We start from the raw sequence: 12,820 nt of genomic DNA, 5'->3' as shown, positions 1-12,820 counted from the left end.
CTTCTTTAATCTGCCTACTGAATTTTTTTTTAAATGTTTCATTTATTTCTAGGAGAGAGAGAGAGACAGCATGAGCAGGGGAGGGTCAGAGGGAGAGAGGGAGTCACAGACCGAAACAGGCTCCAGGCTCTGAGCTGGCAGTCAGCACAGAGCCCGACGCGGGGCTCGAACCCACGAACCGCGAGATCATGACCTAAGCGAAAGTCGGACGCTTAACAGACTAAGCCACCCAGGCGACCCCTGCGTACTGAATTTTAGATTAATTCATGTTGTTCTATCAATGACTCATTCCTCCTTTTACTGCTGAGTAGTACTCCTTTGTATGGAAATACCACATTTGTTTATCCCTTTGGTTTTGTTGGACATTTGGGTTAATTTCAGTTTGATAAAGCTGCTGTGAACATTTATATTCAAGTTTTTATGGACATATGCTTTCATTTCTCTTGAGTATCTAGGACTATAATGACTAGGTTTATGACAAGATTGTTTTCCTTTTTAGAAACTGTCAACTGTTTCCCAAAATGTAAAACTTTATGTTCCTATCATCACTGCATGCATTCCAGTTAATCTCCATCTTTGCCAATACTTGGTATAGTCAGTGTTTTTAATTTTAGTCTTTCTAGTCTATATTTATTAGCATCTCATTGTGGTTTTGATTTTCATTTTCCTGATGACTAATTATTTTGAGTATCTTTTCAGGTGTTTCTTGGCCATGCTAGTATCTTTTTTTTGTGAAGGGTCTACTAAAATATTTTGTCCATTTTTATTGGATTTTCTTATAATTGAGTTGTAAGAGATTTTCACATATTCTGGATACAAGTTCTTTGCCAGATATACCTTCTCCCAGACTGTAACTTGCCTTTTCCTTATCTGCCTGGCAAAAAACAAGTTTAATTTTTATAAAATGTCATTTGTCGTATAGTTCATATTTTTGTTTCCTAGGAAATCTTTGTCTCCCTCAAGGTAATGAAGATTTTCTTTTGTTTTATTCCACAAGTTTCAGCTTTTATATTTAGGTTAATAATCCACATCAAGTGACTTCTGTATAAGGTATCAGGTAAGAATATTTTTTTTCAATATGGACATCCAGTTATTTCAGCACTTGTTGAAAAATAGCATTCATTTCCTCCCTAAATTACCTTCACATCTTTGTAAAAAAAGTAATTAACTATACATGTATAGGACTAATTCTGGATTTATTCTACCTCATTGACCTATACGTCTATTTTTTCCCATTGTTACAATGTCTTCATTACTGTAAATTTATAATAGGTCTTAAAATCAAGTAGTATGATTCTCCAACTTCATTCTTTTTTCAAAGTTGTTTCAGCTATTATAAGTCCTTTGTATTTCCACATACATTTTCATTTTATTTATTTTTGAAGTATTATTTATTTATCTTAGAGAGAGAGAGAGAGGGAGGGAGCAAGGGGGAAGGGGCCGAAAGACAGAGATCCCCAAGGAGGACCTGCACTACCAGCTCAGAGCCCAATTTGGGGACTCAAAACCATGAACCATGAGATCATGACCTGAGTAGAAACCCAAGAGCTGGATGCTCAAATGACTGAGCTACCCAGGCACCCCTTTCCACTTTCATTTTTAAATCATTTTGGCAATCACTACCAAAAAAATGATGAGATTTTAATGGGGATTGTGTTGAATGTACAGGTGAATTTGGGGTACAAATGACATCTTAATAATAATGAGTTTTCCAGGGTCCATTTTACTATTTACTTAGGCTTTCTTTATTTTCTCTCAGCAGTTGTCTTCTTTTCATTGTAGAAGACTTGCACGTCTATTATTACATATATTCCTAAGTATTTTAATTTGTAGGGCACTATTTTTATTTCATTTTCTAATTGTTTTCTGGTAGTATATAAAATATAGTCATATTGTGTAAGCTTCTTAAATTCACTTATTAGCTACAATTTTTTGTTGATTTATCAGGATTTTTTTTTTTACCTAAACAATCATGTTACTTACAAATGTTTCTTGAATTCCACATGAGTGAAATTATATGGTATTTGTTTTCTCTCACTGACTTATTTCACTTAGCATTATAACCCTCTAGATCCATCCATGTTGTTGCAAGTGGCAAGATTTCATTGATTTTTATGACTGAGTAATATTCCATTGTATATATTTATACCAAATCTACCTTATCCATTCATCAATTGCTAGACACTTGGGGTGTTTCCATGTCTTGGCGATTATAAACAATGTTGCAATAAGCATAGGGGTGAATATATCGTTTCAAAGTAGGGTTTTTGTATTCTTTCATATTCTTTGGGTAAATACCCAGTATTCTTTCATATTTTGGGGGTAAATACCCAGGATAGATTTACATGGTATAGTAGTTCTATTTTAAATATTTTGAGGAACTTCCAAACTGTTTTTCACAGTGGCTGCACCAGTTTGCATTCCCTCACTGTTCCTTTTTCTCTACATCTCCCAGTGCTTGTCATTTCTTTTGTTGTTAATTTTAGCCATTCTGACAGGTGTAAGGTGATAGCTCATTATGGTTTTGATTTGCATTTCCCTGATGATTAATGATGTTAAGCATCTTTCCATGTGTATATTGGCCATTTGTCTTTTTTTGAGAAATGTCTGTTCATGTCTTCTGCCCATTTTTAATTGGATTATTTAGGGGGTTTTCTTGGTGTTCTTTTTTTGCAATTTTTAAGGTTTTTTGTTTTGTTTTGTTTTGTTTTACCTTATTGCAATGTCTAGTACCTTTAGCACAATGGCCATGACAAGAAGTGAATTACCCTCTTCTTGTCCTAGGGAGGAGTAATCTTCCTTCCTTCCTTCCTCCCTTTCTCTTTCTCTGTCCCTCCTACAGATGGAGGCGATTTTATTTCTCTCCTTCTAATTCTCTCTTTTCTTTCTCTCTTTCTCTCTCTCCTACAAATGGAAGCAATTTTATTTCTTCTAATTCTCTTTTCTTTCTTCCTTTCTTTCTCTCTTTCAAGTAATCTTTATACGCAGTGTAGGGCTTGAAGTCACCACCCTGAGACAAAGAGTCACATGGTCTACCAACTGAGCCAGCCAGGAATGGAGGTTATCTTTCATTCTTTCATTATTAAGTGTAATGTTGGCTGTAAGTTTTTTGTAAATGTTCTTTGCTATATTGAGGAATTTCTCTTCTATATTTTGCTAAAAGTTAATTTTTAAAAAATCATGATTGTTAAAGTTTGTCAAATCCTTTTTCTGTATCTATTGACAAAGTATGATTTTCTCCTTTACATTGCCAATTAAGGTTTATTATGTTGGTTAAAAAAACCTTTTCTCAAACATTTATTTTTTTTAATGTTTTATTTATTTCTGAGAGAAAGAGACACAGAATCTGAAGTAGGGTCCAGGCTCTAAGCTAGTTGTCAGCATAGAGCCCGACATGGGGCTTGAGCCCAGAAACTGTGAGATCATGACCTGAGCTGAAGTCGGACACTTAACCAACTGAGCCACCCAGGGGCTCCTAAACATTTATTCACTTTTGATAGAGAGAGACACAGTCTGAGTGGGAGAGGGGCAGAGAGAGGTGGGGGCACAGAATCTGAGGCAGGCTCTGGGCTCTGAGCTGTCAGCACAGAGCCCAACGTGGGGCTTGAACCCAAGAACCATGAGATTGTGACCTGAGCCAAAGTCAGCTGCTTAATTGACTAAGCCACCTAGGTGCCCCTATTATGTGGATTTTTGAATGTTAAATCAATGTTGCATTCTTGGGATAAAACATGTTTGGTCAGGATGTGTTATCCTTTATGTATAGTTTTGGATTTGATTTGCTAATATTTGCTGTTATTTTTCATAATTACTTTTTCCTTTATTTTTTTAAATGTTTATTTTTGAGAGAGACAGAGACAGAGAGCATGTGGTCAGAAAAAAACACTTGGTATGATTTCAATCTTGTTCAATTTGTGAAGACTTATTTGTGATTTAACATGTCATCTACCCTGGGGAAAGATCCATATGTGCTTGAGAAGAGTGTGAATTCTGCTGCTGTTGGCTGAAATATTCTGTACATATTTGTTGAGTTCATTTGATGCATAGTGTTACTCGGGTGCTTTGTTTCCTTTCTGATCTTCTGTCTGGATATTCTATCCATTATTGAAAATGGGGAATTGAAGTCTCTTACTATTAGGCTATTACTGTCTATTTTTTTCTTCAGTTCTGTCAGTATTTGCTTTCAGTCTATATGTATCCTTAAATCTGAAGTAAGCTTATTTTAGACAGTATATAGTTGGGTCTTTTATTATTATTATTTTTCTATCCCTTCAGTAACTCTAAACGATTTGATTGGGGAGTTTAATCCATTTACATTTACAGTAATCATTAATAACAAAGGATTTACTATTGCCATTTTGTTGATATTTTTGTTAGTCTTGTCATTCTTTGGTCTGTCTTTTCATGACTTGCTATTCTTTGTGATTTGTTGATTTTTGTTTGTATTAATATGCTTTAATTCCTTTCCTTTTTTCTATTATAACTTCTATAGTTGTGTGTGTAGTTACCTTGGGGTGTACAAAAAATATAGCTCATAACAGCTTATTTTAAGCTGATAATAACTTAGGTTCAACTGTATACAAAAAAACTCTATACTTTAACTTCTCCCCCTTAACATTTTCTTGTTGTTACATTTTGTACTTTTCTTGTATAACTTTCAACACTTTTATTGTTATTTTAATAATTTTTCCTTAACATTTATACTGGAATTAAAAGTGATTTAATCACTATCATTACGATAATACAATTCTGTATTTGTCTATGTGTTTATTTTTACACAGTTTCAGAATTATGCTATTGTGTGACTTTTTAGCATCCTTTTGTCTCAGCTTGTAGAATTCTCTTTGGCATTATTTTGTAAGGCAGGTCTGTATTTTGTATTTTGTAAGGCAGATGATGAACTCCTTCAGCTTTTGTTTATCTGGAATAGTCATTATTTTCCCATTTTTGATAGTTTTACAAAGTAAATATTATTCTTAGTTGGCAGTATTTTTCTCTCAGCGCTTTAAATAGATCATCCCACTTTTTTCTGGCCTATAAGATATCTGCTGAAAAATCTGTTTACAGTCCTATAGGGATTGTGAAAAGTATGGGAAAAGTCTCTTTTTCTGTTTTCAAAACTCATTTTGACTCTTGACAATTGGATTATAATTTGTCCTTCTTTGGATTCTTTTTTTTTTTTTTTAATAATCTTTTGGCTTCTTAGATCTGGATGTGCATTTCCCACTCCAGATTTGGGAACTTTTCAGCCATTATTTCTTTGAATAAGCCTTCTGGTCCTTTCCCTCTTTTCCATCTAGGACTCAATGAATATATTGGTCTGTTTGATAGCGTATGACAAATCTCTTTAGCTTTGTTCATTCTTTTTCATTCTATTCTATTTTTTGCTCTTATGACTGGATTATTTCCAATGACTTATATTTGAGTTCATTGATCCTTTCTTCTGTTTGACCTAATCTGCTGATGTACCCTCAAATGAATTTTTCACATCAGATTTTGTGTTATTTTCAGCTCCATGATTTCTGTATTGTACTGTTAAAAAAATTTCTAAATGTTTATTTATTTTTGAGAGAGAGAAAACATGAGTAGGCAGAGAGGGGGACGGAAGATCCAAAGTGGGCTCTGTGCTGATAGCAGAGTTTGATGCAGGGCTTGAACTCATGAACCATGAGATCATGACCTGAGCCAAAGTTGGACACTTATCTGACTGAGCCAATTAGGTGCCCCTAAAATATTTTCTATCACTGTTGAAATTCACAAACATTGTTGAAATTGTTCATGCTTTATTCCCTTTATGACAGTTATTTTGAATTCTCTATAAAGTAAATATTATAACTGTTTCATTGGGACTATGAAGAGTTATCTTGCTGCTTTATTTGGAACATCTTTGCCTGATTTTTCTTTTCTTGACTTTCTGTGTGGTCTGTGCAACAGACAAAACAGTCACTTCTCTCAGCCTTCACAGACTGTCCTTATACAAGAGAAGACCCTCACCAATCTGCCTGTCCAGAGATTCTGGGGGCCTCTATCAACTCTTTTGCTTCCCAGGGAATGTCAGAAGCTGTAGGTTATGGTTTGCTTGGTCTGTGCTGAATTGAGGGTGGGGAGATATGTCACCTACTAGTTCAATTGCTGTCTCTGTTCTCCCCCAGGTGGTTAGATTGTATCGGGCTCATCAGAGCTCCAAGACTGGCAAGACGGAAGCTTGACATCTGTAGAAACCCCTATGAAAAGTTGGGTTGCTGAGTGAACAAACACCTTCCCTCCCCTGAAAGAAGGAGAGAACTAGGAGGACTCTTCCCAATTGTATGGTACTGCATTGGGGTCAGGGACTGGTTCCCTACTCATTTTGGTGATTCTGGATTTGTGTCCAGCTGGGGTGCAGGACCCTTTCAATTAGTTTCTGGATTTCTCACAAAGGGAATTTGTCTATGAATTGTTGCTGAATTGGTGTTTTTGCAGGGGGAAGGAAGGTCCATGGCTTCCTACTCCTCCATCTTGCTAATGTCCCTCCTGACAAGGCTTTTATTTCACCCTTATTATTGATAGTTTCACTGTGAGTAGAATTTTATGTTGCTGGTTTCTTACTCTCATCACTTTGATGATGTTTCATTGTCTTCTGAATTCTTTGTTAATGAAAAGCCAACAGATTAATTTTCTTCGTTACTAATATCTTCTCTGTCTAGTTTTTAAAATTTAATAAATATTATGTTTATTATTTAATTCTAGTGTAGTTAACAGTGTTAATTTTAAGTATACAATATAGTGGTTTGGCAATTCTAAATATCACTGAGTACTTATCACCTACTTTACCCATTCCCTCATCCACTTCCCCTCTGGTAACCATTAGTTTGTTCTCTATAGTTAGTAGTTTGTTTCTTGCTTCATCTTTTTCCTTTATTTCTTAAATTCCACATGAGTGATATCATATGGTATTTATCTTTAACTTACTTCACCTAGCATTATACCCTGTAGAACCATCGATGTTGTTGCAAATGGCAAGATTTCATTCTTTTTTATGACTAATATTCCATTGTATATACATACACCATCTTATCTATTCACCTATTGATGGACACTTTGGCTATTGTAACTAATGCTGCAATAAACATAGAAGTGCATATATATTTTTCAATTAGCGTTTTTGTACACCTAGTGGTGGAATTACTTGATTATATGACAGTTTAATTTTTAATTTTTTGAAGAACCTATACTGTTTTCCACAGTGGCTGCACCAGTTTACATTTCCACCAACAGTGCCTGAGCGTTCCTTTTTCTCCATATCCTCACCAATGCTTGTTGTTTCTTTTTTATTTTAGCCGATGTGTCCAGTTGTTTAAAAAATATTTTGTATTATTTTGAAGTTATACTCTGTGTTCATTTTCATTTAGCCTCTCTTGGATTTGGGGGGCTTTCATAATCAGAAACTTGGTGTCTCTCATTAATCTGGGCAAATTCTAAGTCACTATTCCTTTGAATAATTTCTCTGAAATTGAAATTAGACATATAATGGACCTCCTTATTCTATTTTCATTCTCCCTTAATCCCTTGTTCACAGTTTTGACTTTTTGTTTTTCTGAGCTATATTCTAGGTGATGTTACTCTCAGATCTTCATAATTTCTTTAATTGTTTAATCTGTTGTTTAACCATTCATTTCAGTTTTTAATATTTTTGATTTAAAAATGATTTATTTCCAAATGTCTCTAAAGTTTTAAAATCATATAGCAATACTTTTTACTTTCTTCATTCACATAAGAATTTTATGTATTTGATAATTCTAACATCTTTAATCTCTGTAGTGTAGATTCTGTAGTGTAATTTTTCATTTTGTGCTTATGTTCTGTGTGAAATTTTATCTGTCAGGATTCTGGGTTTAAGGTATACTCCTCAAGGGGTGCCTGGGTGGCTCAGTCGGTTCAATGTCTGACTTCAGTTCAGGTCATGACCTCACAGCTTGTGAGTTTGAGCCCCACATTGGGCTCTGTACTGATAGCTCAGAGCCTGGAGCCTGCTTCAGATTCTGTCTCCCTCTCTTTCTGCCCCTCCCCACCTGTGCTCTGTCTCGGTCTCTCTCTCAAAAATAAACAAACGTTAAAAATTTTTTTAAAGTATACTCCTTAACAAATGATTTGCATTTGCTCCTTCCAGGTTCTTGAGGTTACTACCAAGCCAGGATACCAATAAACTAGATTTTCAGTTTGGGTTTTTTTTTTTCCCCTCCAACATCACAGAAGTGGTGTAAACTTGTGTGAGAATAAATTTGTTATGCATTCTCAGGGAAAACTTTTCTTTCCCAATTTGTACCTCCATCACCCAAGACCAAGGCAGAGAGAGGCACAAAGCCCATCATCAACCTTTGACAAACTGCATACTGTACATAGTCCATCCACTGAAGATATAAACTTTGAGAATTCTGGGATTAAGTTGGAGGGAATGAAGTGTCTGATTAGACTTCATCACAAGGTGTTGTCTCCAATGTCACCTTCCCAGACCCCCAACACATGAAGTTAACACCCAAGCTTTAGGCCAGCAGGAAGCAGCTTAAAACCACTCCCAACGCCAAAGCAAACATCTGTGTGGTACTTTAACATTCTGTATTCACTGTGTGTGTGTGTGTGTGTGTGTGTGTGTGTTTGCCTCTAAGGAATTTCTTCACTTACCAGCTCAATCATTCTTTGAAAAAGACTGAACACTCTCTGCAGTATTTTAAGGTATTTTTCTGAATCTTTGTTCAGTCGGATGGCCCTGGTTTCTACTTCTATAAACTAGGAGCTGAGGGTCATATGCTGAGAATGAATGGGGAAAAGAGTTTGCTGGAGAGAGGAAAGGTTTGAAAAGGGGGAAAGTCGGAAAGCAAATTAAATAGTAAAGTACTAAATAATGAAAAGTTGGTGGTGAACATCAGAATAGATTATAAGGATAGATCATTTGATAAGACTTTATAGCCTTTGGCTATACGAGCTTTACATTCGATGCATATTAGCCATATAACCTTGGACAAATCACACCCTGTTTTCATCTACCTGTATCATTGGGGATGTGAAGACAAGTGTTATAAAACCCAACAGTGAGCTAAAACCACTATTTCTAGCAAATATTAACTGACTCACGATGTGAGACTTGTTTTACAGACTTTTCTACCTAATGGATTTTGCTGAAACCAAATTAGCAAAGTCCTAATTACTATGGGCCATTTGCCATGATATAAAAATAGTATTGCTAAACAAAACTTGGATATATTAAAGTGGTTACAGTACTAATATTTTACCTGTGGTAATCAAAATGAACTTTTATCTAATTAAGTCACAATAATCGAAAAGAATCATGGCATTCATACCACAGGCAATCTTTTCAGTAGAAAATATAAAGATCTTCAAAAGTACACAAATAATTTACCTCAACTGTTCATACAAATGAAGTTAACCCCCAAATTTTAGATGCCAAATATTTTCTAGATTTGGCCTTTTCAAGATTATCATTCAATAATATATTCACCATTGTTTTAGTTGCTATGACATAAAAATACAATGAAGTGACTTATCCATAAAGAATTTCCATTTTAGGTGGTGAAATGCTTTTGTGAGAAATCACAAAACATTATAACAACACCCAAGTACAAGTAAGTTAAACTACAAGCTATGTGACCTATCATCTGTATTCAGAAGAATGCACTCATTGTCAGACACAACGATAGTACCCATGAATGTAAGAGTTTAATTTTCCTGAATTTAATTTTCCTAGTTGTTTTGGCATTGTAGGTCACCATATTTTATCTGAAGTAAGCAACCGGCAATCAAGTTACAAAACTGTAAGAAAAAATGTTAATATGGGCCTTGAAGATGAACTCATTGATTCTGGTGTATACAATGATACTCCAAAGACAGTACACTATCAACTCTCATCTTAAGTACTATTACTTGTTCCAGTGGTAGGTAGCATCATTTTATCAGATAACTTGTTTTAAAGACTAAAGTCTTCCCTGGTAAAAGTGTAGGAGTGTGAACCTTTCTTTGCTAAAGTACATGTTCTATTGATCACGCCAGAAAAAGTTTAGTAGGTGTTTTTAGATTACTGTACAGTTTTTTTCCCCCAGCTATCTGCATCCAGGAGGTTAAGTTAAAAAGCCTATTTATTTCAGAAGGGCTACTTGTCCTTATTTCAATTCCACTCAAGTGTAGTCAACAAAAGAAAGACTGATTTAGGTAGCTTAACTTTTTGAAAACTGAAAGAGTTTTAGAAGAACCACCAAAATGCATTCCAAGTAGTAATGGTTGTTTTTTAAACTTTATTTTTATATTGCTCCATGGTTCTTTGTAACTAAGTCCTTAAAGTTAGGATGTTTTTAAACAGTGAGAAATGTATGCAACAAATGTTTTAAAGAGGCTGACAGTAAAATGAAATTGGTATTTAATGACAGATATTAAAGACAGAGTGATTTGGTAATTAAGAAGTACAACTATTCAAAACAGGTATAGGGCCTTTTGGTTAAAAACAAAAAAAGTCAGTTACCTTTTGTTATTTGCAACCACATAGGCTTTCCCTACTATCCTTCTATAGTACCAAGAACTCACCAAAAAAGCTTCATTAATTCAGAATGATCAATTAAAAGTATGCTTCTGGTAATTTGAATTCACACTCTTTTAAATACAGATTCCTCTGGATTTTTTTCTAACGAATAAGGAAATGATTTTTGGTCAAGATCTCTCTCCCAGTTGAAAATTTGTTCTTTCAAGTATAGTTATGTGACTTAAAACAGTTAATTTGACTATAAAAAGAGAGGCAAAGACAATCCATAATCTATCTCTTTTTAGGAGACGCTACAAAAGGAAAAAGCTTTATCTTTCCAAATTATATTTTCTTGGCTTATTGTGTTTTACTGCTTTTTGAAAAGTACATCACACAAACAAAAGATTCACTTAGCAGGAAGACTTTTAGACTTTTAATTCTTCTTCATTTAGCTTGGAATATCAGCAATTAAAAGTATGAAAACCTAATCGAGATATCACATAGTTTATGCTGTAGAAGCATACTTTAGAATTTTGAGCTTAACTACAGACGCTTTTACTCTTGTGATAGTATTCACTTTGAGATTACCTCAGGGTGAGAGGTTTGACTGGGAGAGGGCACAAGGGGATCTTCTGGGGCACCAGAAACGTGGTCTATCTTAGTCTGGGTGGTGGTAACATGAGTGCATGCATACGTAAAATTTCACCTAGCTGTACCCTTAAGATTTATGCCCCTTATGGCACATCTTAAACCTCAAAAACGGTAAAAAAAAAAAAACAAAAAAAAAAACCAAAAAAAAACCAAAAAACACCCATGAGCATTTGGCTACTTTATGAAATGCCTAATATTTTACAGTGAATTATTAATATGATTTTATAAGTCAAAATGTATAGGGGAAAAACAAATTATCTGATGATCATGGCATAAGAACTGCTAGTCGCTTTCAGGTAAATTATATCTGAAGCTAGAGGAAAGCAAATGAAAGGCCTCTGGTATTCTATCAGAAATGGTGTCAGGAAGAACACAATGTATCAATTTAAATATAAAACACAGAAGTGTTAAAACAGCTTAAACAACAACTAGAAGATGAGAACATCATCAGAGAAGTGACATGACTACGGCATGATTATGTGATTCATGATTACCCATGCTTTTTAGTTTTGCTTTTTACAGTTTGGGTTTTGTCATTATATTGCTTGGACTTCCAAAGGGTGGGGAAGGAAAAGAATTCAAGTTAAATTAGTTTTGTTACTTATTTTCAACTGTTGTTTTTAGTGTGGTAAAAAAACAAGTTCTGACAGTAATTTTAAAATTATGCATTCTACTTCCCCATCTATTATAGGAGAAAAGAGTTGGTTTACACAGGAAATATAAACAATCTGCCTCAAATGTTTTTTTTTTTTACTTTTGCACAGAACTATGTTAATTCTCATCACCTCCAAAAGCCTTTGAGAGGATTAGCTGCATAGACCAATATTGTTCTATATTAGTCAGTATTAAGCATATGATGTCACCTTGTTTCCACCCCTCCTCAAGCTTTTTTTTTTTTTTCCCGGTGGGGGGGGGGAAGGGAGAGTTTTTGGGCAATTCTCAAAATTCTGTGGCTTAAATACCACTAGCTGACACACATGATTGACAACCGTCCACTCTCAAACCTGTTTGAAATGGGTCACATAAATACCTAAGCGCTGCAGAACAATGCAATCCAACCAGCAATTCCCCATAAAAGAGAAAGGGGGTGTGATTAAGGTTCCAGCTATTAAGTAAGTTATTGCAAAAACAGTTCAGTGGTTTGTTTCTGCAGCTGTCATAGGTTAAGCTCGTATTTTCTATCTTAATTAGCTCCCAAAAAACCCCACTAGGCTGTCAGAGGTAGGATACATAGCCAAAGCATGGAGCAAGTGGGGCAAACGTTAAGAGCTTTATGGAGGTCTTTATACCGACCCTTGGCATCGGTTATTGATCATTAACCCTGCTTGGGAACTTATCGAACGGAATTTGTGTGAGGCTCATCGAGCCACAGGAAAGGAGATGCAGGAGGGAATATAAGCTTCTAATAAAAGAAACGCAGCAACAATAGCAGAGGAACAGCTCTGCCTGGTGACGTAATGGCTGGCAGCAGTCCAGCTTCAGCAGAGCTGCTGCTACCTCAGCATCCAACCTCTCTCAACACAGTCCAGCTTCGGCAGAGCTACCGGGGCCGCTACTTCTTGCGATGCCACTTTGTGGGTGCCACCAACACCTTACCTCGGAGGGCCAAAACACCGAACAAAGGGCTGTCCTGTTTTAAGTTGTCAGAACCCACGCACTCAC

The 12,820-nt window shown here is 35.4% G+C and overlaps 1 protein-coding gene across 1 annotated transcript in view; it reads right to left on the bottom strand.

The window, feature by feature from the left end:
- The window catches only part of GPR137C (G protein-coupled receptor 137C), a 63,774-nt gene that overhangs the window by 50,423 nt on the left and 531 nt on the right, over positions 1-12,820 (bottom strand).

The sequence above is a fragment of the Crocuta crocuta genome, unplaced genomic scaffold (assembly GCF_008692635.1).
Source record: "Crocuta crocuta isolate KB4526 unplaced genomic scaffold, BGI_CrCroc_1.0 scaffold10, whole genome shotgun sequence".
NCBI classification, from domain to species: domain Eukaryota; kingdom Metazoa; phylum Chordata; class Mammalia; order Carnivora; family Hyaenidae; genus Crocuta; species Crocuta crocuta.
The sequence above is the reverse complement of the archived record's forward strand: the minus strand, read 5'-3'. Positions and strand labels throughout refer to the sequence as shown.